Here is a 15,169-nt window from a genome sequence, read left to right on the forward strand (position 1 = left end):
AACCTAGCATCGAAGTAGCAGAGTCTCCTATGTTTCATCCACGAAGGTATGAAGACAAAGCATACATTTGGCAATTATCTAATTGGCTATATTCTCTATAACCAAATCTTCTCCAAATAGTTGGCATCTACTAATTGATAAGATCAATATTCATTTATAAAATAAGAATAGTAGTAATAATGTTTGCCTCACAGGATTACTTAGGATTGCTTAAAATGAAAAAAGTTGATATTGTAAATATGTTACTCCTATCTCCATAATTAAACTATGAATTCAATGCTATTGTAATAAAAATAAGACGGTTCTAAAATTATGACTGAAACACAAAGAACCAAGAAAGTTAGTGAATTCTGAAGAATAACAATATAGAAGAACTAGCCCTACTAGTTTAATAAATAAAGCTAGAAGAAATGGTTTACCTTGAAATTAGATACCTAATAACATTAATGCTTAAAAATAAATTCCAGGGAGGATTAAATAACCAACTGTTAAGGAAAATTGATGCTTTTAGTAAAATATCTTTGTAAGTGCAGCTGTCTTCTTTATGATGTAAAAATCATAACTCATAAAGAAAAAGATTTAGGACTTTGGCTACACTAAAAGTCCAAATTTTTATAAACAAAACACACCAAAAATAAAGTTAAAAACAACAACAACAGCAAAAAAAAAAAAAAAAAAAAAAAGCAAAGAAATACTGGAGAAGAATTACTTTCAAAGACATATAACAAATTCCTGCAAATCAGTAAAAAGACACAGCCCTGTATAAAATGGGCAAAGGATGAGAACAAGCAATCCACAGAATGACTGACCCAAATGGCCAACACAGGCATGCAGGCATGCTGGTCACACTAGGAATGATTGATGTGCAGATCAAAGCCAATCAGGTTAGTAAGGCAGAGTTTGGCAAAAAGGTGAAGTAACAGGAATATTTGAGGACTTGATGAAATCACTTTGGAGAGAAATTTGTCAATATCTAGTCAAGTTGAAGAAAATGCTATATCTGGCCCATTTCTACAAACATGCATCATAGAAACTCTCACTTATACAAGGAAACACATTAAATATTGCTAGTGCAACATCATATGTAACTTACAGTCCTCCATAGGGAAAACGGGGTTTAAAAGAATGATTTATAACTTTTAAAATGAATATGTTAGTGTGCCATATATTCGATAATCAAATTTCAAAAACTTTAAGTAATAAAAGAAACAAGCATAGGATAATAACTTATAGTGTGATACTCTTAATATCAAATTTGACACCTTTTCAAAAAAGTGTTATACATTGTTATTGAATATTTCTGCATAAAAATGGTGTTTCTCAGCCTTTTGGGTTATTCAGATTTATACTATTGGGGAATGAAACAGAAAAATGGGATAGAGGAAAAATATCAAGTATCAACATTTTAAAGACTATTATTTCTTTAAATTATCAGAAACAAGTGTACAAAACTTTTAGTAGGCGACTAAGCTTCTTGTGTTTTATTCTCTGTATTTTTTTTTTCTCTGATATATTTCATGGATAAGAGGAAGAGGAAAAGAGAAGAATGAGATTTTCAAAGTGGAGGGGTAACTATGAACCATGAAGAAACACTGGAGTCCAAACAATGTTTCAACTCAAGGATATTTTTGATAGAGCTGCTGTTGGACTTCATGAAGTGTGCTGTTTTCAATGTCTTCTCTCTTTCCATTGACTCCATCCACTTCCAGCTTAATATACACTTCTGGATTCAGACAAGTGGAGAAGGAGAAAAACCAGTATTTCTAGGCACATTCTCTGTAGGGTGTGTGTGACTGGAATTCACTTATCAAGATTCAGATAGTAACAGATTGGGGCCCTAGAAGGCCATAGAGCTCTGTGCCTTTCAATTGGAGGTCTACAGATGCAGTTTTGGGAATGAACAATTCCCTGGCTCAGTACTGCCAATAATAGCCTAATAGAAATTGTACAGCTCCTGAAGCGAGGATGAGCAAGGGTAAGAATGTTTCCCTACCTTTCTATTTTTACTTTTTAAATTTTGCATGGAAGTTTCTCAAGAGCATGTGTTTTTAATAGCTACTACTTATAATTAAGAGGGTCATATAATTTTGACTCCTTTTTATAAGCACTTCTGAGCATATTAGGGAAAGATATTAAGTGTCCAGTAGCTTGAATGAAAAAGACTGAGAAATGTAGGTTTGTATCCATGTCTCTAAAAACCGAGATGTAGAGAGATTTCACAGTTACTCAGGCTCATTCAGCCAGATATGTCAGGACAGGGCTTTAGCCTGGTTCTCCTCATGGTCACTTCCAGGGTGCTTCCCGCTGGTGACAATCCCCTTTTTAGTACTGTTGAGGCTATATCATGTTCTAAAGCTGTGAGAGGGGTTGAAGTAACACTGATGCACAGGCAGTGTGTGGTGGCAGTAAACGCACTAGATTAAGGGCTTGGATCTGTTTTTGAGTCCTGTTTACTGGCTTGTAGCACTGTCTTCTTCTGTAAAATAGAATTGCACTGAAAAGTCTCCCTCCAGGCATTTCTTAATACAATCCTCTTTTATCTAGGTATGGGCCAGTAGCTTATTCTAGCCTTAAAATACCAGCAGAAGTTATGAATATCACTTTTGGACCAAGGAGTTTGAACACATGAATGTCTATCTCCAACTACTTTCTGGATGCAGATTTAAAGACTAAGGTGGGACCATAGAGCCAAGGAGCTTGAATCCCTGAATCACCTCCTGGATGACTCTTTGTCATTCAGGAACATTTGTGTGGGACTACAAGATCATCAAAAACTGAGATTTATTACACCGAATTGCTCAAATTTTTGCATTTATTTGTTGTAACTGCCGGCTTTACCTTAACCAGTGTACAATTTCTGTGGCATTCAATATGTCACTCCCTGTTCTCTGTTGGATTCCTTATTTGAAAAGAGAATAATAATCCCTGGACTCATACAGGATTGTTGTAGGTCTCTAATGTATGTAAGAAGGTGGTTTATAAACTGGAAGGTGGTGTTATTTTTATCTCTGAAGCAAATTGAGGGCAGCCACTTAGAGCTCCACATCTTAAATATCCTCATAGCAATTATAGGAGGCAGAATAGGAATCTTTCTGCAGCTGCCACCAAAATAGAATGAACATTTCCATTTCTGTGCCACTCTCCCTCTGAAACTCCTAAAGCTTCATATTTGCTTCTCTTTACTGACAATGTTTCAATCAGTCAACCAAAAAAAAAAAAAAAACCAACCTGAAACAAATAATTAATCCATAGTCACTTAGTACCTACAATGTTCAGAACATGGAGGTGAAATGTTCCTGATTTTTATACATTTAATTCCATCGATTAACATCAACTTTGATGTCCACTCCCCCCATTATGAAGAAAAAGATGAAAGACATACAAAAATTAAAATTGGCTATAGTCTCACTTCAGCGATGATCACGAGTGAATACTTTTCAAACCCTTTGTTTTCTATACATATGTAAGTTTTTGGACCACAGTCAGTGCATTGCTTTGTAAATATGCTTCTCTTCATTCAAAATATCATGGACATTTTTTCCAAGTCAATAGTGACAGAATGACTTTATCATTTTTAGTGGCATGAGAATAACACTGTTTGGGTATGTGATTATTTACTCAACCAATTCTCTATTGACAAACATTTAGGTTGTTTAATATTTTAAAAAATATTATACATAACACTGAAACATTACATTTTTGTTCATGTACAGATTTTGGCATATTTGCTTGATTATCCTCTTGGGAGAAAATTCTAACATTTGCATTCCTACATCGAAATATATGCATGTTTTTAAGGTGTTTTTTTTTCATTCAGAGTGCCTAATTAACTCCAGAAACATTTTTTTTTTACCTCTTATTCTCCAATAAGTCCAAGTATTTACATTTCTTTTAAAAAAATCCTCTGTTTATGGAAAAAAAAAAATGGAAAGGCAATTAGTGCCCTGAGCAGTGCTATTTGTTCTGGTTTTTATGTTTTAGAATATGTCCCAGGATGTCCTTGTTTCCTTAATAATTTTCCTCACTGCCTCTCAGAGTCTGTTCCTCCTTCAGGACCTGAGTCCTCATGCTGTCCCTTGCTGCTCAGGGGCGTCCACAAAACCTGTGCATCCAGACCCATTCATACTAAAAAAAGTACTCTCTGGCTCTTATTCTTGTCTACTGTTTTCTTCTCCGAGGTCAGTAATCCCATAGTAAAGGTTTAGTCATCTAATATTTTGAAGGGGAATTTTTAAATTTAGGTAATTCACTATAACTCTGAGTGCCAGATAAAGGATTAATTTGAGAGTTTAGATAAGGCTTGGCTTAAGGATTAACTTAAGAGTTAGCTTAAAGGTAAAGGGCCATTCAATAGAGAATCTTTTTGGTAAAGGTTATGTACTCTCAGTTTTGGATACCAAGCACTAGCTATACAACCAGGCTTCGCTTTTATGTATTTTGAAATTTGTATTTGTATGATTAATTGTTTTCTAAACTGCTTTAAAAAAATTCCTAACAGTATCTTGGATACTTAATCTGTTTTATTGGCTATGACAGCCCTAATCAATATATACTACATTGATCACTTGAAGAAATTTTCGCGACACTGAGGTTATGGTCAGGATGACCATTGCTGTTAATAAATACTGTGTTCTTATTTCATATGTGACAGGCTATTTCTTCTTCAACAAAATAAAGAAAACACAACCTATCACTCATGAATTTTATAATTCAACTGGAACTATATGGCTGATAAATTCAGAAAAATGTTACAGGAAATGGGTGAAGTATATTCAATACTAACATATATAAGACATCCCAACTGACAGGTTTCACAGACTCCATGTTTATTTCTAGGTGTGAAAATGCACCCCTGTGCAAACAACTGAGTTGCCTCCTGCTTGATACCAAGAATGCAAAAATTAATTCAAGATTTCTTGGAATTTATTTTCACCAGTCTCTAGGTAAATAGAATTAAATAGGAACATTGAAGGGGGCTGTAGTCTTACTTATACTTTGAATATGAATAGTATGTTTAGTAGAACAGAACGTGGATATCAGACAAACTGACATGTCTTTGCAGGGACATTTAAACAACTCTGTTCTCTGATGGTCAAGGAATACCTTTAGGAACTTAACCTGCTTGCAATCTTTGTAGGCTTTTTTAGCCAAGTATTTATTATTAAAAATTAACATTAAGGGATCACTCTGATGTATAGTTTTTAGATCTTAGTGCCATTTATAACAAATTCATGCTTTAATCTCTACCTTTAATGCCTAATACAATGTAAATGCTATGTAAATAGCTATTATATTGTCTTGATTAGGGAATGATGACAAGAAGAAAATGTACATGCTTAGTATGGTCATAATTATTTTTCAATTGTTTCCCATTTGTAGTTGATTGACTCTGTGGATGTAGAGGGCCAACTCTAGTTGATAGCAATGGCAAACAATTGTAAGGATGGTGAATGAATTAAAAACTCAAATTTGCTAGTTATCTACTTCACATTTATTGTAATTTGAAAATCCAACCTTCATTACACTTAGAACCACCAATTATTAGAAGTACACTTGGCCTAGTTATAAATTTTGCTCTAATCTTAAACAACAGCTATTTGAGGGCTGAGCAATATTACTGAGTGTTCTGAACATATCAAAGTTCATGAGACAAGACATGTTTCTTGCCCTTGGAACTTGGTTTGTTGGGGGAGACAATTAAACAAGTAATAGGAGTTGAAAGGAATGTTGGAAAGGGATTTCCAGAATGATCTGGAAGCACAGAGCTTGAGTACCTATTGTAGAGTTGGGTACAGGAAAGACCTACCTAGGCTATTGTCACTAAACGGAACATGATGATAAAGAGCAACCAACCTTGTCCAGGTAGTGTAGAGGGATGGAAGAAAGAGGACAGAGTGGAGAAAGGATAGGTAAAGGGTGAAAGGATGATACTAGTTTGCTCATCTTTTTTTATACCTTTATTTTATCCATTCTTTTTAAATTTTTTTTTTTAGTTGTAGATGACATGATACCTTTATTTAATTTATTTATTTTTATGTGGTGCTGAGGATCGAACCCAGGGCTTCACACATGCCAGGCAAGTGCTCTACCACTGAGCCACAACCCCAGCCCTAGTTTGCTCATCTTTCAGTGCATACTTTCTGAGAATTAAATCACATAGTGCATTTTAACATTCATGGAAAATCTATTACCTAAACAGTCTACTTGAAAAGTGCTTACCTAGCATTCAAGAGACCCCCAGCATTACAAATAACTAATTCAATTAATTAACTAATAATCTATTTGAATCAAGCAAAGATGTTTCACCCAAAGTTAAAACTCCCCATATATAATTTAAATTGATGCATTAATTTATTTAAATTAAATTTATTTTTAATTCTAATTTGTTATGTATGACAGCAGAACGCATTACAATTCACATTACACATATAGAGCACATAAATTGGTGCATTTTTATTAGAACTCTTGGCTGACCTTTGAGGTCAGCCACAAGGCCTCATTCAGTGTACCTTTCTCACCTGATCTCTCATGAGACACTGTTGTTTATTTATTACTGGATTCTTTTTTCCAAAATTGTGAGATTCCATTAGATTTTTCAGAATAAAGAAACATTAAGATGTATCCATTAGATTATTCTGGGAATTTGTCAAAAAGAAAACTAAAAGGAAAGATTTGGATGCATTCCAGTTTTTTTCAATGCCCTCAGGCTGATTCTACACTTCCGAGTTAAAGACAAACATAAAGTTACAGAAATTATTTAAGGAGATTATTGCCATAAATGATTTGTTGTATTTTTGCCCCCTTGACATCCACTATATTTTATTTTACATAATGTGTCATAATTAATTTCTTCACATTTTTTTCTAGTCAGTAATACTAACCTTATCTTAGATTCATCTGGAGTATTTATCTCTGAGATGTATCTCTGTAACTCTCTCTGCCTTTATAACAAATTCATACTTTATCCACCAACCAGTCCCCCACTGTGCCCTGGGTTTACCTTCATTCTTCTGAAATGAAATGACTTCTGTTCCCTGAAGCACCCATACTTCTTTGCTTTCTTTTTTCTTTTTGTAAGTAGCAGACTTGAAACAGCAGAGCTTATCAAGCTCAATTCCGAATGAGAAACCCCTGTGCAGGAGGAAGCCATGGACAATGTTCAGTGGTTATTTATTTTTTTGTAAGAACAATAGTCTACAGATTCTTTTGCTGCTCAAATGAGCCTGTCTTTGCTCTGTACCTGCCAAAAACATATGAGATGTGTTCAAAAGAGGTTAGCTATAGGGAGCCCAGGAATATATCACAGTCTGCAGACACAGAGAAAATTTAGAATGTAAGAGTGTCATCTGTCTTACTTTTCTGCTGCAGTTTCTCCATGTTATTGTGAATTTATTTAATTCTTGAACATTTTTCACATTGCCATGCCATAGCTTGAGTTGAGAAAACAAAAGATATGCTGATATTTAGATCTGGTTTCTCTCTGTTTGTTTCAGGAGAATTGGAGGTATTGGAAAGAACCAAAGCATGAGAAGGTACTTGGCTTTGTGAATGATCACAGTTAACAGAAACTGATTTTTGGTCATTCTCGGCCTGAGACGAGCCTTCCCCACTCCCATTGCTGGGTAATGTGGGCAGGTGGGTGTAACGGGTTTTCAGCACTAACGGCCATTCCTTGAGGCTGCCACAGTTTAAAAGTCAATGTGAGAAAGGAGAGGGAAAAGCTGGAGTCTTTGGAGAAGAGGAGGCTGTGTGGAGAACGCGGAGGAGGTGAAGGAGGCTGGACCCAGTCCTGTGGCCTGGCATGGTGTTCTGGGGGAGGGAGGCATCTGGCACCAGGAAAGGGGAAAGCATCCTCCCAGGCACAATGTGAAAGTCCAGAGAAGAGGAAGGAATGGTCTTCTCTGTGACAAAGGATGGGAGAGGAGATGTTAGTCAGACACTGCTGCTATCATCATTAAAACCGTTTTTGTGATTGTTCTTTCAAGGTAATACACACTCTCAGGGAACACGCAGGCACATATAGGCTAATATAAAAATCCTCTCTGGAGTCTTCTAGAATGTTTAGAGAAAACACCATCGTTCCAAAGAAACCAGTTATATGATTAACAATAGCATATGCCCACTACTCCTTTGTACCATGTCCTTTAGAATCTCAATCAAATAAATGAGCATCATTTTAATCTCTTTTTCTCAGATTTTGTCCACCCTTGATCTTATTGAGGAAATCGAGGCAGACTTTTACCTTTTTTGACAGCAAATGTTCATTCCAGTTAAGAGGACTTACGGGGAAGCTTAGAATCTCTGACTCTGGGCCTTTGAAGTCCTCAATCGTGCGACTTCATTGTCATCTGTTTTGAAGCATTAATTAAAGGATTTTTTAATTTTTTATTTAAAAAATTTTTAACAGACAGACACAGCTCTTTTCTTCCATATGAAATCTTCCCATCAAGTTTGAACATGTTCTCTTTCTGTTTAGGAATAAACCAAGAAAGTGTTAAGCACCTGGAAGTTCTGGTGAGAAAGTAGTTTTCCTTTTTAAAGAAAAGTCACACATTCTTCTGATAGAACAGTAGAGCTGCTGTTGTGGCTTGGGGTTGTCTTGCTGGACTGGAAAATAAGTACGTGCTTCATCTTCTAATGTATCTTCTAGGTCCTGAGGTTTGACTTTAGAAAATACTGTGGAAAAATCATAACCTACTGAAAAACTCTCTCACTCTCTCTTTAAACTTTACTGCTTATATTAGTATGTTAACCCTGGACAGTAGAAGATATTATTTTATTAGAAAATGAAAATATATGTATATATTCTTTTTGGGGGGCAGGGGAAACTCTACCTGAATTGCATCTAAACCTTTAAGTGGCTTGCGTTGGGCTTTTACTGATAAATTTCATTTCACTGGGACTTTTCGGTAAATACTCATTCTTTGTTTCCTGAAAACTTTTATAACTTGGTTTCCCTATAATTCCTGTAAAACCAGAAATAAAGCTCTGAAAGTTGAAGAGTAAATTGAATCAATAGCCTAAAGCTCCAGTGATGTACTCCAGGGAATACTTTTTTTTCCTTTTTATTGGAATCCATGAGTTTTCTAAAAACAGTCTCTCTCTCTCTGCATATGTATCTATTCATGTAACATATGGCACTTGTAAGTATATAGGGTTACCTTATTACCATGGGTTACCAGTGGCAACATGTGCCCTGAGCTAAATCCTTTTTGGATTTTAATATTCTGTCTGTAAGTCATATGCTAAGAGATCAGAAGATAGTAAAAACAGACTAGTCTGGCCCAGAGGATATGGTAGTTTTAATGGTCATTTTATATGTATGTATAGTACAACCTGTGGAGAATAGAGCAAGAGATCAAGAAGGCACCATATATATCTCAATTGAAAAAGGAAAAGAAATTAGCAAGCTCAGCTTCTCCCCGTAACCTACTTTCCATTGGACATGACTGGGTTCTCTCTGCTACAATGCATTGAACTGGGTTCTTCTGGGTTTCTTCAGTAAGGAACAAAGCAGATTCTAAAGAATAAAGGCTGTGGGTGGACAAGAATATTTCTCTTCTATGGAATGATATTTCTAATTTAGAAAAAGCACCCTACCAGGTTGATTATTCCACTTAATAAAGAGAATTTCGTCATGCTTCATCCATGAGAGTATTCACGTAGAACGCATATTGTACCCTCTTGGGTAAATCACTTGGCAATTTGTATGCACACGGCTGTCCATTATTCATGAGCTGCTTCTTTAGTTTTGAGTGATCCGTGTCTTTTCTGTTCTTTCTTCTCCCTTCTGTTTCCACCATGTTGGCATTTTACTGCTCATTAATAATTGTACGAAGAAAAAAGGGAATACATTAATTGATGATGGCATCAGTCAATACACGACTTTCTACCAGTATAAAAGACCTTGTGGCATTTTTAGAAAGGTAAATACTGATGACTAAAATAACAGCAGGAGGTAGGGAAGTGGGTTTGTGATATTCTTCTCCCTCATCAGTGAATAAGACAAAATAAACAGCCCAGATAAAACTTACAGTAAATAGCGATCACACACACCTTTGAAATTTCCATTTGGAAAGAGATAGGAGAAATAATTTTAGCAGATCAAAATAAGATTGAGAGTTTTCAAACATGTCTGGTGTCCAGCTCCAGCATCCATATAGTATATGTTCTGTGCATACAGAGGGATGGGTAACTGCACAGTGGCAGGACAGAATTAGACAAAGCACCTCTTCACTAAGACAGTTCTTAGGCGCTATTCTGTTCTCCCATCATCCAAGGTGCTTTCTCAGATAATCTGAGCAGCCTATCATGCAGATAATAGAGAGGGCAGTGGGCTTTGACTCTCGTTCACTAAAGTGGATTGCTTAGGGTGATCTGGCTAAGGTGGCAGTCCCACATATTGTTTGAGCATCATGTGCTGTGCTCTCTCATAACAGCAAGAATCTACAAAACATGCTACCTACATGTAGGACACACTGCGTTCCAGAAACATAAGATGCATAAACCATCCAGAGGAGCCTATTATTGAGTTAGAATAAAATAAATACAACACTGAAAGAGTAAAATAACAAGCAGTTTCACATGCCAAGTCCCAAAGGAAAGCTTTAGACATTACTTATTAGGAATGTAAAAGGAAGGGAGGGGTCATTGAGTGCTGAAGGGTTTCATGAAGATCCTAGAAGAAGATAGAGAATTTGAATTAGGCCTGGAAGAAAGGCTAACGGAAAGAGGAGGAAACAGCCCAAGTGAGGAGAAAAAAGGTGGGGACAATGGCCCAGCCAAGGGAAAGTGCAGGACATTTTTTGGGAATAAGGAATCTCCCACACTGGGTAGAGCAGAGCGCTCACCTAGATAACAGGTAGGGAGTGGTAAGACGATAAAGTCCCCAACACCAGGTTAAGGTGCTGGGCTCTGCCCAAGGCAGTGTGTGTCTTTGCAAGTGTTTAGGACTGATTTTGGAATTTTTTTTTTCCTTTTTCAAAATCAGCAAGAGAATGTGGCAGTGGTTTATGAGAAGTCAATCAACTCACTGGTTGTGACTAAATCTTAAAATAGACCCACAGAGCATCCTGTGTTGCCCAAAAGAGCTAGTGCCAGGATTCACTGTCTGGTCTGTTACTTCCAGAGTCCAAACTTAACCACTCCCTGTACCATCAGGACATGGCAGCCATGGAAGTTTGAGCGGAAGGAGCTACCAGCAGGGATTACTCCATAAGACAAATTACAGTTCATCTTTTTGTTATTAATTACTATGGGGATTGTCTTGCTACCTTCTTTGTGAGCTTTATACTCTTCAGCACCCTTTCTGGCACATTATATCTCTTGATCCTCACAACAGCTCTGTTAAGTAGGCAAGACTTTTAAGTTATAAAGTTATTTCTAGGTTCCCAATTATCTGTGTAATTAATCCTGGTTACATATGCAGTACTCTCATTTGTATTGTCGTAAAAATTATAATGAACAGTTTGCCCTTATTTTTTTTTCCAAAGTAGTTTAAAATTCAGGACAGGTTGTTGAAATTCTCTCCAAAAGAGTGGGCTTATTTTAGCATTGCATTTTTCTCAGATTAAGAACCTTCATTCCGCATCAAAATAAAAGCTCAGATTTCACAAAGAATCACTGAGAACAAGGCACCACATCTTTAACACTCCTTAATTACAACTGGATAACATGATGCACTTGGAAATCCTTGGAGAATAGGCAGGTGATCTGCTACATGTGTTTATTTATCTAAAACAATTTAGCAATTTGCAACTGTATCAACTCCGGTTTGCCTGTCGTGGGGCATTTTCCAGGACTCTTTGATTTGTTCTCCATCTGATTTTCTTTCCGCAACTTATCCTCTATACAGGATACTTTTGTTTTTCTTGTTACAGAGCCAAAAGTTGCCCATACCTCTTGAGCAAATTAAAGATAATGCTGTAAAATGCATGCTTAAAATTCCAGTCTGCCGCAGACTTACTTCATTGGTATGAAACTCAGACCCCGTCTTATTAAACACTGTTAAATATTCTCTTCATTTTCAAGATAAATATGAACAGAAACACAGCTAAACATGTACTGTATTAAAATCATTGATTCACAATATTTAAATTTTCAGCTAGCCTCCAATTAGCAGGCTTTCCAATATTTGAACAGAAGACCATTTTAATGTAATTACAAACACATTTTAGGCATCTAAATTTTTTGCATAATTAGTTCCCTATTAAACTATTTATGTAGCCCTTTTTCCATCAGAAACAGAGAAAGCAGAACAATTTTATTCCTTACTGTTACAATAATTAACTATGCAAGTAGAACAGCATATTAATAGAGTATAATTTGTTTACATTTAAAAGAAAATTGTGTTAGATTAGCATAGCAAAAGACTATTTCCATATCCAGGCAGTAATATGCAGGCCTAATAGCAATTTACAGTGTAGTTAAAGAATATTATTAATAAAGTAATACAGTGTAATTCTGTTTGCTCCGCCATATTTCACAATGTCCTTAATTACAGCTAATTCCATCGAGACTAATTTGGGTGTTATTAAGCAGTAGACATAGGAATCTTAAATGCAACCTTTGCTAATAATGAATTTAGGAGTTACCACAGAACTTGTTCTTATAAAACATAGGTACAAGATAAGTATTTGTATTTTCTCCCAGGAGTGAAATCTATAAACATACACATATGTAATTGATACCTAAAAACAAGCTTTCCGGGTTCCAACATATTGTTATCCACTTGATGAGAAGTTGATTATAAATAAACACAGTCAGGTGAGACGAGATAGAGAATGATAATTAGTTAACAACTTGAACTGATAATCTAGAACTCTCCTAGTTGAAGACTTCCACTTAATGATGGCTTGGGTTTAATTGAAGAAATGATAGAAGTAGTTAGATTGCATGACAAGTGGTTTGAAGGAAAGTTATATTAATACCTCTTACAACTTAAATAGCCACATTCACAAAGTGCTGGTTAGCTATTTCCATCATTTCTTCAGTTTAAAGAATTCACGCCATTACCAAGTGGAAATTTCCACCTGAGAAAATTCTAGATTACCAATCCAAGTTGCTGCTCACTTTCCATCCTCTATCGATCCACCCTCTAATGATATCTGCTTTTGATAAACTTCTCATTGAATGACTAACCATACTTTGGGGCCACAGAAGATGGGAGCTGTACTGTGCACTATCATGAGTCTCCAAGGCAATCCTGAAAAGTAGGTAGTAGTTCTTCTGTTTTCCAGATGAGGAAATGAGGTCTCAGAGAGTTGATGGGATTCACTAGAGGTCACAGAACTGATGAAAAGTCTTCGAAGGTCTAGTCAAGACATAGAATGCCTCTAAACTTCAGACTTTACAGATACTGGGCTCTTTCTCTTTTAGGATATGTATATTTTTGACCTATTCGAAAGTGAGCTCAAAAAACTCCCTGGTGCCAGGTAATATGGTGCACATCTATAATCCCAGCAGCTTGGGAGACTGAGGCAGGAAGATTGGGAGTTCAAAACCAGCCTCAGCAAAAGTGAGGCACTAAGCAACTCAGTGAGACCCTAAATAAAATACGAACTAGGGCTGGGGATGTGTCTCAGTGGCTGAGTGCTCCTAAGTTCAATTCTCAATATCCCCCCCCCCCCCAAACAAACAAACAACTTCCTGGACTTTGTTTACCTGTTGGTAGCATTTCACAGTATTCTGGTTTTGAATTAGGTATAGATTTGGAACTAGATAATGACTAGCTTTTCAATTTTCTATAACTGTGTTTTGTCAAAAAATTACAATAGTTCGAGTTTTTCTTGTAATATGCTTTCCAGTTATTATTATTACTTTTTATGAAAAAATGAGGGTATTAAATGTGGATGACGTAGCTCTGGCTAGAACACCAAAGTAGTATGAATTCCAGTCCTCCTTTTATCTCCTGGCTGACTCAAGATTCAGAATCAGTTGTTGATAGATAGTCTTTGAAAAGGCCTGACCTTGATAATATTTGAAAATTCTTTGGTGTTTAAAAGATAGAGAACATCAGATACTTCCTTTTCAGGTTGCTATTGAACACTCTTGAGATTCTGCTTTCTGTTTGGACCTTGCCACATGACTGTGGGTAGGTAAGTCACATTCTCTTACAGCAGCACTGTCTGCTATGATGGAAATGCCTCATATCTATGGTATGAAATGTGTTACCCACATTCGGCTGCTGTGGCTACTGTGACCAAAGAACAGAATTTAAATTTTTATTTAATTTTAGTGAATTTAAATGCAAGCAGCCACATGTGGTTAACAGTTAACTTGTTGGAGGGTACAGTCTTGGGGCATCAAACCCCATGCTCATAAGCTAATGGCAAAAACTGTCTCTACGTAAGTCAGAATGTAGCTGTGGACCTAAATAAGATCATATTGGTTATGATTTGTAAACCCTAAGGCACCCCTCGAAAGCAAGTCATGAATAAAAATAACAATAATAATAATAATAATGACAATATCAATAATGGTCACTACTTGTATATAGTACACGAAGCAGAAAATTCCATTTCTAAACTTGGACATTAGAAATTGTCTTCTATTTTTTCTTTTGATAGTTGTGTTATCTGTGATTCTACACTTCCTAGGGGCAGATGGCAGTCATTGCAAACTTAATCACATATACTGTGGAGGGACCAAAGTAGATAAAAGGCAGGGAGTCCAGAGAATTAGATTCTAATTGTAACTCTGCCATCGACTAGCTGTATACAAGTGGTTCTCCTTAAAGCTCCAGGAGACAATTATCTATAAGTTTTGACCAAGGAATTTGATAATAATTTACAGGTTTGTACAAATGTTATCAAGAAAAGGGAACTCAGAGGTCCTTCTCTGTTTCTTGATGAGGTTGACGGAATCCTGGAGATGGTAAATGACTTGCTCAAGATCGCTCAACCAGGAGGTGGAGAACCAGGCCTCAGAGACAGGCCTCCTATCCCCTTGTAGCTACACTCTGGCTGTCACTGTATGATCAATCAAGGGTGGGGGTAGGGGACAGTCACTGTTTAATGCCATTGAAGATAGATAGTAAATTGGCGCTCACAGATCCCCACAGGATTTAATCACAATTCCATAAGAGCTATATAAACCCTACTGTAATTAGCTTAGCACCATGAGGTAGATTTGTTCATGGGGCACACATCCCATTAACTAGCTGTGTAAC

General features: G+C 36.3%; 1 long non-coding RNA gene across 1 annotated transcript; it reads left to right on the forward strand.

Moving 5' to 3' along the window:
* The first annotated feature begins 1,539 nt into the window (after nt 1–1,539).
* LOC131423244 (uncharacterized) lies at nt 1,540–7,715 on the forward strand. The gene is made up of 4 exons (XR_009224496.1): nt 1,540–1,975; nt 2,545–2,674; nt 4,837–4,943; nt 7,494–7,715. It is a non-coding gene; the product is annotated as an uncharacterized LOC131423244 (long non-coding RNA).
* The last annotated feature ends 7,454 nt before the right edge of the window (nt 7,716–15,169 follow it).

Source organism: Marmota monax, unplaced genomic scaffold (assembly GCF_021218885.2).
Source record: "Marmota monax isolate L192 unplaced genomic scaffold, Marmota_monax_Labrador192_F-V1.1 WCK01_AAM20220418_F8-fsc00088, whole genome shotgun sequence".
Taxonomy (NCBI): domain Eukaryota; kingdom Metazoa; phylum Chordata; class Mammalia; order Rodentia; family Sciuridae; genus Marmota; species Marmota monax.